We start from the raw sequence: 14,253 nt of genomic DNA, 5'->3' as shown, positions 1-14,253 counted from the left end.
TCACATTGTCTGCTTGTCTACTCTTCCACCTCTGTGGATGAGCAATCTGAGAAAAAAATTGGTGGCTCACGAGGCATATACGTGCATGCATGCATACATACATAGAAACAAAAAAAATGAATCAAAATACTAATAGATGATTGAATTAAAGTGGGCTTTTATCTCTCAAATTTTATAAAATGAATATGTTACTTTATAATCAAGAAATTGATAATATAATATTGGTATATAAAATAAGGAACAATTTTGAAATTTAGAAAAATATCACTGATTGTATCTTAAATGTACTCACAATGTTCCTAGTTTTTGTTTTTAAATTAGAAAGCACAATTTTGGAGAATATAAACCGGAAAGAATTTAAAAATGTATTATGTTTCCGAATTCTTTGATTTACTGAGTAATTGTCCTATGTTCATTGACATCAATGTAAATATGCATATTAATTTCACACGACCTTTAGTTTATGAGATGCTCAAGGGGGGGATGCTATTGCTCTGAATGAAAGAACATTTTACTTAAAGTCTAAGGTGAATATTTGCTGCATGATTATCAACAAGACATATCCAACCTTTCTGAAATTTGGTTTCTTCATCAATATAGTGAAAATAATAAAGAGTCATTATAAATGGCAACTTAGCTAATACATATAAAATGTTTTTTAAAGTGTGGGGTGTTTCATATGTTTAGAAATAATAGTTATTATTTCTGTCATAAAGTCCATAGATATCCTTACAAAACTCTCTTCTCCTCATTGTTGGACATGGACTGACTGAGACCCCCTTTAGTACAAGCCATACACAGCTTCTCTGGTCTACTCTTTCTTCTGTGACTACAGCCAGAAATGGCATGCTATCATGGATAGTCAACAGAATTTGACTACAGAATCAAGCTGTTGGTTTTGTTTGTGTGTTTGTTTGTTTTTAAAAGGAAAGTGTTTGCCAAATTCTTAGTTTATTGTTTGGAACATGGTAATAGAGTAGCTCTTCTTATCAACCAGCTACTAATTCAGACCTAAAATGTCCACCTCCTATTTCAAATTTGTAACAATATTTGTTGCACCTTTCTCTTTCTTTTCTTGAAAATCACTTTTTGCCTAAATCCGTCTTCTCACTTCTGGTCAAGATTTGTAGGTCTGTGACTCACACACAGTGGCCCTAACAGTATCTTAATATCTTAATGCATTGATGTCTCTTTGCTTGCCTGCCAGTGATTTTCAGGTATTGTAGTCTGGAAACAATTCTTCAACCTGAGAAGTATGGATTGTGTGTGTGTGTGTGTGTGTGTGTGTGTGTGTGTGTGTTCTTGAGAAAAAAAAGGAAGCAATTCCCAGGACCAAGAGTCAGATCCTGAGGTAGGTGCTTTTATTTAAGATTTGGCTGAAGGAAAGGGCTACTACCCTTTCTCTTCCACTCACCAGCTCAGTAACCTTGTGTGAACTACCCTCTCTTGTGGTCTCTGTTGTGTCTTTTGCAAAATAAAGATGATATGATCAAGGAGATAATGGTTTAGAAAGGCTTCCTAAACAGTTTAGCTCTATGAAGATACTAGTTATTTTTCCTCCACTGGATAGCTTTTTTATGTAACATGTAAACATAATAGTCAGATGGGCATAGCCTACTCGAGGGGAAGGTATAACACAAACAATGCAAATGACTTGATCTGGGAGCAGCTTCCTATGTTTAAAGAAAAAAGAAAGCATGTTTCTTCTTGTTCTTCTGCAGGAACTTCTCCACCCTTGATGTTTTTAATGACCTTAGTAGAGTCTCCCAGTGTTCGGAAAATGATTGAACACTAACAAGGAGGATTGGTTTGTTTGGTCTATGTTTGGTCACATGGTCTATGGAGGGAGTTCTCCATTTCACCAATGAGAAGCAAAGTCATCTGCTTTTCTGTGGATTGATGGACAAAGTGCTACAAACATCTACACATTTGGTAAATCAATGAAATGTATGTAAAGATGAGTGTTATTTTCTATACTGTTCTTTTCTGGGGTTCACCACTGAACCAGTCAGAGCTGTCTTTCATATAATGAGAACTATTATAGCTTGGAAAGTAGCATCAGACAAAGTGTCTTTTAGGAATATTCTTTGGCCTAATCTAAAACCAAAACAGACACTGCACATGGCTTTATTTATGATCCTGGAAGTTGAACATGGAAGGAGTTCTTAGTTCAACATTCATCCAGATTGTAGAAACTGGTTGATATTTCCTGACAAGGCCTCTTGCCAATCTAACCTCTCCTAGCTAAGCTATTTTAACTTTGGTCTTAGGCTGATATATCTCCTAGCAACACATCTTCTCCTAAATAAAAACAGATCTCCCAGATGGTCTGGTTTGCTCTTTCCTTCTATTGACCAACTTTGTTACCCATCCTCATCACTTTCTCAATTTTAGTCATTATTTTTTTTTAATTCTCTTTCTTCAACCACCTTATTTTATTGTTTTCTCTTCACCCACCTAAGGTGAAGATCTAGGTTAGCATTGCAGTGTGGGAGCCATTAGCCACATGTGCTTAATCTTAATTTACATTAATTAGAATTAATGAAAATAAAAAATTCAGTTCCTCTTCAGTCGCACTAGCCACACTTCAAGTGCTTAATATCCAGTGGTCACCATATTGATTGGACAGTCCAGAGACAGAAGAATTCTATCATCACTAAAAGTCCTACAGACAGTGCTGATCTAGGTATTCAATTTTCTGCTTCCTTAAGGGCTTCCCCAACTACTTTCAGCTAATTTGTACCTACCTTTATCTTTATTCCTATAAAAAGTCAAAGATAGTTGTTTGAAACAACAGAACTGTCTTAATAAATTATTTATCTGGAGCACACGTTCTTTCCTTTGGGCAAAGCCATTTCATAGTTTCTATAATCTTTTCGGCAGATCAAATTGAAGAATAGAGAATTGTTCTAGTCTTTAAGACCTTCAGTCTCAAAAATGGAATTTCATACAAGCTGTGAAAACATGTAACTTCGCATACTTTGAGGCAGCCATCAACACAATTTGACAGTAATCGTTAAGTGGAGACTTAGTCACTGAAAGGGGATGGCCACTTTCTTCATACCTGTTAGGATGGCTTTTACCAAAAAAACCAAAATGTAACAAATGTTGGTGAGAATGCGAAGAACAGGGGACCCTTGTATACTGTTAGTGAGAAAGTAAATTGGTGCAGCCACTACAGAAAACAGTATGTGGGTTCCTTAAAAAACTACAAGTAGAACAGTCATAAGCTCTAGCAATCTCATGTCTGATTATATATCAAAGGACTTGAAATCAGGATCTCAGACATATCTGCACTTCCATGTTCACTTCCATGTGTGGCACTATTCACAGTAGCCAAGACATGAAAGCACCCTAAAGGCCCAATGATGGATGAATGAATTTTTAAAAATGTTGCATATATATATATATATATATATATATATATATATACACACACACACACACACACATATATATATATATATATATATATATATATATATATATTAAACACAGTGGAATATTTTCAGCCTTAAAGAAGACAGAAATCCTGCCATTTCCAATAACACAATGAACTTGTAGGATATTATGCTAAGTGAAATAAGCCAGACACAGGAGGACAAATACTACAGGATACCAATTACATGATAATGTCAAATCATCAAATCATAGAAGCAGAGAGTGGCATATGGTTGTCCAGGGCTGAAGGGAGGGAAAAATGAGGAGTTATGAGTTAAAGGGTATAAAGTGTTGGTTATACAAGATGACTAAGCTTTGAGATCTATTACCATACACTGTAACATAAGGAATACTGTATTGTACGCTAAAATTTTGCCAGAAGGGTAAATCTTATGTTAACTGTTCTTATAAAAAGTAATAATGAGAAGGAGGAGAGGAAGAGGTAGAGGAGGAGGAGGAGAAGAAAAAGGAGGAGAAAACATGGAGATGACGAGTAGGTTTATGGATTAGATTGTGGTGATGAATCGATTGGCAGGTGTATACGTATGTCCAAAATCATCAGGCTATATACATTAATTATGTACAGCTTTTTGTATGTAAAAAATTTTTAAATAAAAAAGGAGGTTGATCTCAGTGGAGTTATCTGTATAGTATAGCCCAGACCTAACTTTCAAATTGTCTTTCTCTAACTTCTTGCCTTTTAGCCCCTGCCAGGTCTGATCCTGACTTATTACTGAAATTGATTCTTGCCCTTGGCTTTTTGTCAACCCTTTGATTAGGGTTGTCATCTTTTTCACTAGAGTCAAATCCTAATCTCATCCCATTCTCTGTTTCATTTCCAGGCTAATCTTGCTACGTTTGGTGACTCATCTGCATTGTTGCCAATATACAATCTCCCCCTGCACCCACATTTTGCTTTGTCCACCAGAATTTGAAGACACACTTGGAGTTGGGGATACTGTCTCTTCCTCCATTAGCAAGCATGAGATTTGCCTTCTAAGACATTTGCCGTGTACTCAGCTTGGGGAGACAAAAAAGAATAAGAACTTTTTTACCTTCCAGGAGTTTACAAACTTGTTGGGGATATAAGAGACAGTTATGAAATAAGACCAGATGATTTTCAAAGAGCTCAATGAGTGGTGTAGACACAAGAACTGTTAGAATTAAGAGAAAGGTCTGTATTATTTCATTAAAGAGGTAGAAACTGGCTATCTGGAAAAGTTTGGGAAGGTTTTGGACTAGCCAGAGGAGGGCATCGCAGCTAGTGGGCTGGAACAGATGACATGGGACAAAAACCACATTATTTGCTTTCCTTCATTTTCTACTGACAGTCACATCCAGATCTGGGCCCTGGATATCACCATTCTGTTGCTTTTTCATATATGGTTTTGTTTGACTGCCTATGGTAGTAACTACCACAGGGAGCTTAAAATTCATTTACTTTTTATTTTTTGACCATATATTAAGACATTTTAGATATTTCACTAGGGATAATAGTCACTTGAATTTAATAGTCACTTGAATTTAAGTTTGTGGCTAACTGTATCCACATCTTCCACAATGATGAAAAAAGGAAAAATTCCATGTTCTTTCCCTTCCCCCCCCCTTCCCGGGGGGCTCTGAGATCCTAATTATTGACAGCACTTCCACTGACCTCATATATTTCATGAACTATTCTTGGGTATAGATAGGTATCAAGAGTCTGTAAACCCTATTTTTCAGACAGAAGGTATGAATTTCCACGTGGGAAATGATGACCTCAGGATGTAAGCTCCTCTAGGAGTTAGGACTGTTCTTTTTCTTGGTCTCCCCAGTGCCCATTGTTGTTCCTAGAACATATCAGGTTCTCACTAAATGTTTTCTGGGTGAATATTTAATGAATGTCTCAGAAAAACAACAACAATGCACGGTATGAGCAGAGCTCAGCAAGGCTGAGTGTGCAGGACTTCATCCTTTTCACAAAGATTCAAGTTCTTCTACTTGTTCAAAAGTAAGACAATGTTCTCTCTGAAGCTTTGCATGACTTCCACCCCTGGCTGGTAGGCTCTTATTCATTGTGATTTTGTACCGCTTTTATTTCTGAAAATACCAAGCACATTATATTTCGTGGTCTCTTTATATGTCTGGGCTTTCCTCTAGCTGCTGAAGTCTTCCAGGAAATCATTTCTTGTTCATTTTTATATGTCTAGCAGTTGGTGCAGTACCTGGCACATAGTAGGCACTAAATGGCTGCGTAGTGGATAAATGACCATACGATGGCACTGGTATGCTGTTGGTCCTCCAGACAGATCCCCTCCAATGCCATCCCCTAGCTTCTGCATGTTTTGTTCCTAACAGGTCATACCTTCTTGAGAGGACTATCCTTGGGCCATTGGATACTCTGCCCAGATCTTCAAAGAGCCAAAATTGCTTGGTAGTTTATATTCCTCTGGGGCATCCTGGAGCTAGTGATATACTGGTTCAGATGTCTGAGATTCTAGCTCCCTTACCTCAACGTAGAAGAAACTCTACAGCATTATTTATCCTCCAGAGCTCCCCACAGATTCATACTGAGGCCAGAACTTTGCCTGAACTTAGACTGTGCTTGGCTACTTTCTCTTTGCTGTTCTGATTTCTCCACTCTGAGAACACTTCTTCAGTAAATCTCCCCTGCAAGAATCCTCATCTCAGGTTTTGATGCGTTTAGAAAACCCAAACTAAAACCTATGTTGACCCTGAATGTTGGAATTATACATTCAGCTTTCTTTGCGACTTATGCTAAAATAATAAAAATGTTTCAAACAGCCTGGTAACTTCAAGAATTTTTTGGGATGGAGCTCCTGTAGTGAGTTTCCAGCCCATTTTTAAGATGTAAAATACCTCTTATGGGGAAGCATTTTCATTGATAAAGATATTGGGAGAGAGGACTGGCTTTTTCCTAACAACAAAAAAAAGTGCAGGAAGCCAGCACTGATGTTAAATCGGACCATTCACATATTAGAACTGAAGAGATGGGACCCTAATGTGTGAGTCACAGAGAAAACACAGCTGGAATGAAGCAAGACATTCCAGCACATTCAGGAATGTCACTAATTTATTTCTGAATACTTGGAAAATGTAGTCAACTGTATAACACATACCTCTCTGTTTGCAATTTCCCATCTCACCTCTTACTTTCTCCATTTCTACAGCTCTCCAGATCTGTTTCTTTCACTGTCCCAAAATAGCCAGTCAAATTTTCTTCCATTTTCTGGTGACTGTAGCTGCAGAAGGACCTAAGTTGCCAATGGAAAGAGCAATGGCTAAAATAAAGTGGCTTTCTTAATGGTTGTGTGTATTTTCTGAGACGAGTAGATCACTGGCATTTTAAAAAGATCACAAATACACCATTAATGAAACTGTTAGCCATCACTTTAGCATCCAGATTAGTGACAGGAGTTGACACTATTCCTAGAGGAGGGGAAAGCACTAAAATAAAATTACTCAAGTCCAAATATCTCCACACTGTACAGGCACTGGATGAATGACACTTGGGTAAACACATGCATCAATATCTTTTAAGTGCAAACTGTCCCTTCTTAAACCCTTGGGCTGGTGACAACTTGACATACAGAAGACATAGCTCTGCACAGGCTATTTAACCAAGGAAAGATGATTGTCAGTTTTCTCCAGTGTTCTTTTGCTAATAGTCTATAAACACGGATGTCCTTATTAGGCGCAGCTCCTTTTCTTTATTTGAAATGGCCATTAAATTACTCTCCAAAAATACTGTTAGAATGGCTGCAGACCTCACTGAACATAAACTTGTCCTCTCTCCCTTGAGCTTTCCTCTGCTTAGCTGCTCGTCCTTTGGCTCTGAGTATATAATCAGCCCCGATCTCCTGCTGAGCACCGTCAGGAAAATGGCAGCTCTCACTGAGAGACAGCAGAGCCATTCACAGTCGTGGAGCTATTGAAACATTGACAGAAATGACAGACATTTCCAAAGCTGTGCGAAGCATTAATTTTAATGTATGCTGTGTGTCCTTACTTAGTAAATATTTATTTGACTGTGAAAGATAGGAGAGGTAATCACTGCTTTCCTTCAAATACAGTTCCTGTAGGAGCTCCAGCCCCCTTCTCTTGAAGGAGCTCAGGACTTAGTTGCGGAATTTTGAAACAGAACATGTGGGGGAGAAAAAGATTCAAGATGCAAGATCTCTATTCTGGAATCAAACTTTAACAGTCTTCTGTGTTTTCTTCAAAGTGTTTCCTTTGGTCACATGGACACAGCATAACCGTGTTGGGTCAGCAACCAGCAAGAATCTTGCTTTAAGCCAGAAAATAATTTCTAAAGTCTGGATTGCCAATGAGATCTTATCTGAAGACATGTAAACCTATCTGACACTATCTTCCACTCCACTTGCCCTGCTGAATCTCCTGTTATATATAGTCTTCTCAGTTAACCTCTATAGTCAGTGGTTGTCCAATCTATTCAGAGGGTCTGTCTGGGGCCACCATCTCTTCAGGGGTACAGCAGAGCATTTTGCTCTTTAAACTAGATGGATGGAGGAGTTGGAAGGCAGTAGATTGGGTCACAGCAATAATCACTGAATACCAGCAAAGGTGTAGTTATTTTCGCATGTACTATCTCAGTTAATCGAAACAACTCACATGCAGGCATTTCACAGAGCAGAAAACTGAGACATAAAGAGGACAGAATACTTTTTCCAATGTCCCATAATAGCAGAATTGAGATTTAGTCTTGGGATTTCAAATCCAAGGTCTGGTGCTCTGTCTACTACACTGCAACGAAGAGTATTACATACATAACAGCATTTGTAAACCTGAAATCTTTATGAAAATGTTAGTTACTGCTATTGTGGATGGTTAGAAAAATGTGCTTGTTAATTTTGTCTGGCTGGTCAGCCATCCAGGGCTTTTCTAATGAGGCAATGAACCCAACAGGGGTGAGGGGATGAGCTGCCAAGCCTTTCACATCAACTTTGTGTGCACTAATTAAACATCATGCCTGGATAAATGGCCCAGGATGACAAAGTCCACAGCTTCTCACAGATGGTTCCAGGAAGTCGCATGGTTGGCTGGAGAGGATTTGGTCATGAATAAGATGCAACCTTAAGCCTCCTCCACTGACTCTGTGTGAGCAGGTACATTAATCTTTCTTTGTATCAGTAGCAAGCTGTGGGTTGAATGTCAGGTGGGCTCCAGAAATCAATTTCTCCTTGGTGAGTATCTGCTAAATATGTGCTTATTTCATTATTATATATAAGGAGAATGACGTATAGTGGGCCATGAGACGGAGCTCTAAAATATTAATTCACTATAGGTGTTTTTTTTTTCTTTAAACCTATGCTATTTATCTTGGCAAGCATCCTTTAATATCTTTGACCTTTGAAAAACTGGTTTCTTTCCTAAGTTTGCTCTCTTCAGTTCTTTGTATTCACTTTAACTCCTTTGGAATCCCTTCTCTCCCCCCAATTTTGTACTAGGGCAGGAAATACATACATAGCCATATTTCCTAGGGAATAGAAATAGGTTTGCAAGTTATGCACGATATTGGTCATGCATCCTATGTTATGATATTAAGGCAACTCTAGTTTAGGGTTTAGAGGCACCTAGTTCTCTGCACAAAACTTTTTCATATCAGGTATATAGACTGAGACTTGAGACTTTTTTGTCTCAAGTTCTGTAAGTATAGAAAAACTTTTTTTTTTTTTTTTTTTTTACTTCAGCAGTGAAGCTGATTACAGCTTTTTTTATGGTGTGGTAAAAGTATGTTCAGTTGTGGAGTACCTGAAAAATCATAGTTAGAAGAGCAACTACTTCCTACAAGTCTTGACATTTTTAGTCACCCATGTAGAAATGTATCTGTTGATGGTTAATATGAACATGGATCATCTACACTCTCCTACTAATGTGACCCAAGATCTGTGACCTCAGTAGTTCCATCCCACTAACTCGTACAGCAAAGACTCAACACCTGTTATAAGCAGACCATGAACTTATTTAGATCCCAAGCTCTTATTCAAATTCAGTATTGGATCTTTATTTACTTGACAAGGTGCTGAGTATTTTCACTCATATTATCTTATTACTACTTTTTAAAAAAACTACAAGTTTTTTTGTTTTGCTTTTCTTTGCAAATAGAGACACTGACAAACAGAGACACTGCCCCCCTAGAAAATTTAATTGATTTGCTTGAGATGGGAGCTGGGATGTGAGCCCAGGGTTTCCAAATTTCAATTCTTTGTTCTTTCCCTGGTGACTTGGTATAACTGACTCCTGCTGTTAACAAGACATGTTATATTGAGCAATGAGGAAACTGCCAAGCCATTCTGGTTAATCTTGTCCATCAGTCAGCTTGTGGGCATCCTTGGTAGTCTGCACCTTTTTTTTTTCTCTTTTTCCCAACATTAGCTTGAGGGTGATGAGGCATGATGGTTCCTAATAATGTTCCTGCCCATAAATTCTCTATGCTCAACCAAAGTAAATGGTGAACTATTTTTAAAAATGATTGTGTTGTAGGCATTCATTTGCTTCACATAACTGGCCTGGGGCTGATATTTAAGGTGGAACCAAGATCATCACAAGCCCTTTAGAAAAATCTATAATAAAAAATTCTTGTCCTGGAAGTGTTGCATAAAGTCATTATGGATCTGAGACACAATTAAGACTTTAGATCTATCTACAGAGAAGAATGACTCTCCCAAAGATTTGAGAAGACAAATGGTAAAGGGGTAGAATGTTGAACTTGGATTTCTGTCATAAAAAGAGGGGCTTCTTGGTGTATGCAGTTACTTTCTGAAGATGAGTTTATTCTTGCCTTGTAAAAAAAATGAGCAGTTTAGTTCTCCAACATTTTGTGGCTGGGACAAGTTGAGGCTGATTATTCATAGTAAGAGGGCATGGTTTCTGTCCACCATCAAGAAGTAACAAAGTCCAAGAAGCATGTATTTTTTGATTAATTCAATGCCATAGGACACTTCCTCTGCATTAGAAAGTGGGGTGACTTAACTATGGGTGCAATTTGTGGAATAAAATGTGGTGAAAGTTGAATAGCTCTAGGATGACTGGAAGACCTTATTTTTGGAGACCATGTGACATGGATTATGCTTCACTTCATTTCAGAAGAGTGAATACCAGGGAAAGTAATGCAATAGACTAAGAAGATAGCATGTTGAACTCCTCTTCCTGGAACCATTCCCAGAGCTTTCACTGCTCACTATTCTCTGATGACTCCCAAATTTATTCCTTTAGCTCAGAGCTTTGCAATGAACTCTAGACCCAATTTTCAACTGTCTGCTCAACAGTTCCACTAGCATGTCTGGCACACACATACTACTTATCTGACCAACAAACTCTACGGTGCCTCTGTTTTCTTGTCTTTCTTAATTCTAGCTAGAGTTATCCTAGATTTCCTTCTCCCTTATTCCTTACGTTTGATCAATTATTGTGCTATGTTAATCTTACCTTAGAAATATCCCTCAGATCTGATTCTTCTACTTCATTTCCCACTCATTACCACCTCCCCGAATTCTTCTTGCCAGGATTATTGCAAGCTGTTCCCACTACTATCCCTGCCTCCTATGCTCCTATCTCCAATCTCTCATATACTCTGCTGCCAGATTTTTTCCTGAAAAAAAAAAAAAAAGCCATAATATTGCTTCCCTGATTAAAGATGTCCATTGTCTCCTCCTTGCCACGAGGATAAAGTTCAGACTCGTTCATACAGTTTACAAAGTCTTTCACAACCTGGACCTAACTTATCTTTCCAATCTCATCACTTGCCACTCCCCTCAGCCACACACTCTACACAATCACCAAACTGAACTGTCTTGTTCCCTTAACACATGGTGTGTTTTCTTAATTCTGTTTGTTTGCATAAGCTTTTCCCTTGGCTTAGAATCCTGTCTCTAGTTTTTCCCAGGCAGCTCCTAGTCCTCTTCAAAAAGAGCACAGTGACTGATGTTTATTGACCATTTAGTCTGTTTCAGGCACTATGCTAAGCACTTTGCATGTATCACCTCAATTAATTAAAAAAATCACATATACTATTCATACATTAAAAAAGAGGTAATTGAGATTTAGAGAACTTTGGTAATTGTCTAATTTACATAGGATATCCAGGCTAAGGGACTCCAAAGTTCATACTCAAATCTCTACAGAATAGTGCTTAGAAACTTAAGTGAATGAGTGTATGAAAGAATGAACAAATAGTACTAGGAAGATTATGAACTTTTCTTTTGGAGAAACTCTGGCATGAATGATATATTCTTTACCTTTAGAGTGGAAGTTACCAGCTTCTTTTTTTTTTTTTTTTTTTGCACTGATAATTATAAATTCATTATCAATGAACCTCTTCTCTGAAACTTCTGTGATTACCACCACAACCCATCTGAGGCAAGTTGATAAGACTTCTTACCATGTTCCCAAAAATTCATGCTTGCACTTCTGTTCATGCATTGAATTATCAATATTGGCTCAAGTGTTTGTGTCTCCATCATGAGACAATGAGCTCCTAGAGAATCAAGAATGTGTGCTGCTCTACTATTAACTGTTGCAATACCCAACATGATATTTGGTACAGAGTAGGGCAAATGGTGTTTCTGGAACAAATGAATAAATGGATGAATGAATACTCCAAGAAGGCTTGACATCCTTACTTTAAAGAGTAGATATGCCATAACTACTATGATGCATAGATGTTTTTGCTCATATGTCCATTCAATGAGTGAATGTGAATTGGAAGCTATAATTCTGGCGTTCCTAAATCTCTCCAAGTTGCCTGGTGTCTCTTCTAGTGGGAACATCTTCCTATGCTGATTCTCTGTCAAGAATTGAAAACACAGTTTATATTTTTTTATACAACATGGCCTCTAAACACATCCTAATGATTTTCCTTGGTGCTCAACTGAAGCATTAGTGATCCATTCTAATCCTAGAGGAAAAACTATTTTTGTTTTGTTTTGTTTTTTTGTGGTTTGTTTTGTCTTGTTTTTGGCTTCTAGAATTGTTGAGGATTATATTATATACAACTTTATGGATGATTTAAGGGATTTTGAGAGCAATTTTTTTCTTACTGTATTGAATTTTCACCTAAAACTAACACTGTGAACTAATCTTCAAACAAGATGTGACTTTACTCCTGTTGAGTGGTAGATAGTGTATTGATATAATAGCTTCAGAAGATGATACTGAAGTTCCAACTTGACTTTTGATTTTCCCTTCTGATTTATAATTTGTCAAAATGACATATGGCAATCAAAGTTGTTTAATGAGTTTATCTTCCCTTGCCTGTGTAATTGGTGTGCTATCTCTGTTGCATAGACTGATGTTAGCTGCCTAGGCCAAGCTAAAACTACCAAGCTGAAGACTAGTAACCAGGCAGGGCTGGCAATGCTACAGGAGTGTGGGTAGTGCAGACAGGATAGCAAAGCCCATACTAAGAGGAAAATTTTAAATATGGGGGTTGTAAGTAGGAGCAGTGACTAGGGCTTAGGTCTATAGTGAAAGTCATAATCTGAGTGTTAGTGATAGGATGAGAGAGGTCGAAGTTGATGGGAGGCATATCAGCATACAGAATATGTGAGCTTTGGTGAAGACCCTGTTGGTTCAGAGTGGTTTCCTTGGAACATCGTTATGTAACTTCAATATAGAGTCACCTTGAGACCTGCCAGGTGACACATAAAACAGCCTGATAAGAACAACTCACTGCCACCACCCCCATTCCCAAACACTATAAATTTAACTCCAGAAGACTGGAAAATAATGTGAGTCTTCTTTACTATCTTTTCTTTAAGGGCTATTCTAGGTGTTTACACACTATGGCATTCAGCAAAATATATGAAATACGTTAATATTTTTCTTTACTCATACATCTGTTCAAAGACATGAAAAAAACCCCTTTTTGTTCCCAGTTTATGGAAACAAAAAGATTACCTGGTTCTCTCTCAATCTCTGATCCTCTATGTATCTTGCCTCTCCTTCTTCCTCTTTCAGTCAAGATATTGTTCCTCTTTTCCTTTTCTGGGAATATTCCTTTTACTCCTCAGTCCAGAGAAGAATTCTAGTGAATAAAGTTCTCCATTTCCCTACAGATAATCTGTATCTGCATCTGCATTTCTTTTTGAAGACTCAGTGGAGCCCTAGCTTCATCTCTTATAAGGAATATTTCTCCCAAGTTATCCCAACACTGGACAATTATATGGAGAAAAGACTATCCAAAGGGACAGCACGTAACCTGAAATGGCCTTTCACAAGTGATGGTTGCTTCATCAAAGATCAGCTGTTGACCAACTTGGACAAGGCTAGACTTTGCAAAGTCCCTTCACTGCAAAAACATCCAGAAACAGATTGTACAACAATACTGCATATGGGTGCTAAAAGTTTTTGGTTACAGCTGCATTCTCTAGAGTGCTCAATTATTAGGTGATGGTGAAGTGAAGGGCATGGCTTAACAGCAGTGCTCACTTGAGGTCATTGGTTATCTGTTGAAAAGTCTTCAATTATTTTCTTTGGGGCCAAGGATGATTTATAGAATGAGAATGAACTGCTGCAATGGCTAAATTCGGAATGGATGACACAAGCTCAAAGAATACTTGGGAATATTTTGGGAGATTTCTGTCAATTTGTTGAAATTAGGATATTCAAATGATACTAATTATAGTACAAGTGGAAAATACATAGAAAAATAATTTGACTGCTAATAATTTGACTACTAATAGCTACTAAGAATCTTAAAATGATCATTAATTTTACTTATCTGTCCAATGAAACAAGCTTAATATTAAAAAAAAAAACCTTTATGCATAATGATGCCAATTGCCAAGTTTT

The sequence above is a fragment of the Lynx canadensis genome, chromosome D4 (assembly GCF_007474595.2).
Source record: "Lynx canadensis isolate LIC74 chromosome D4, mLynCan4.pri.v2, whole genome shotgun sequence".
NCBI lineage: Eukaryota > Metazoa > Chordata > Mammalia > Carnivora > Felidae > Lynx > Lynx canadensis.
The sequence above is the reverse complement of the archived record's forward strand: the minus strand, read 5'-3'. Positions refer to the sequence as shown.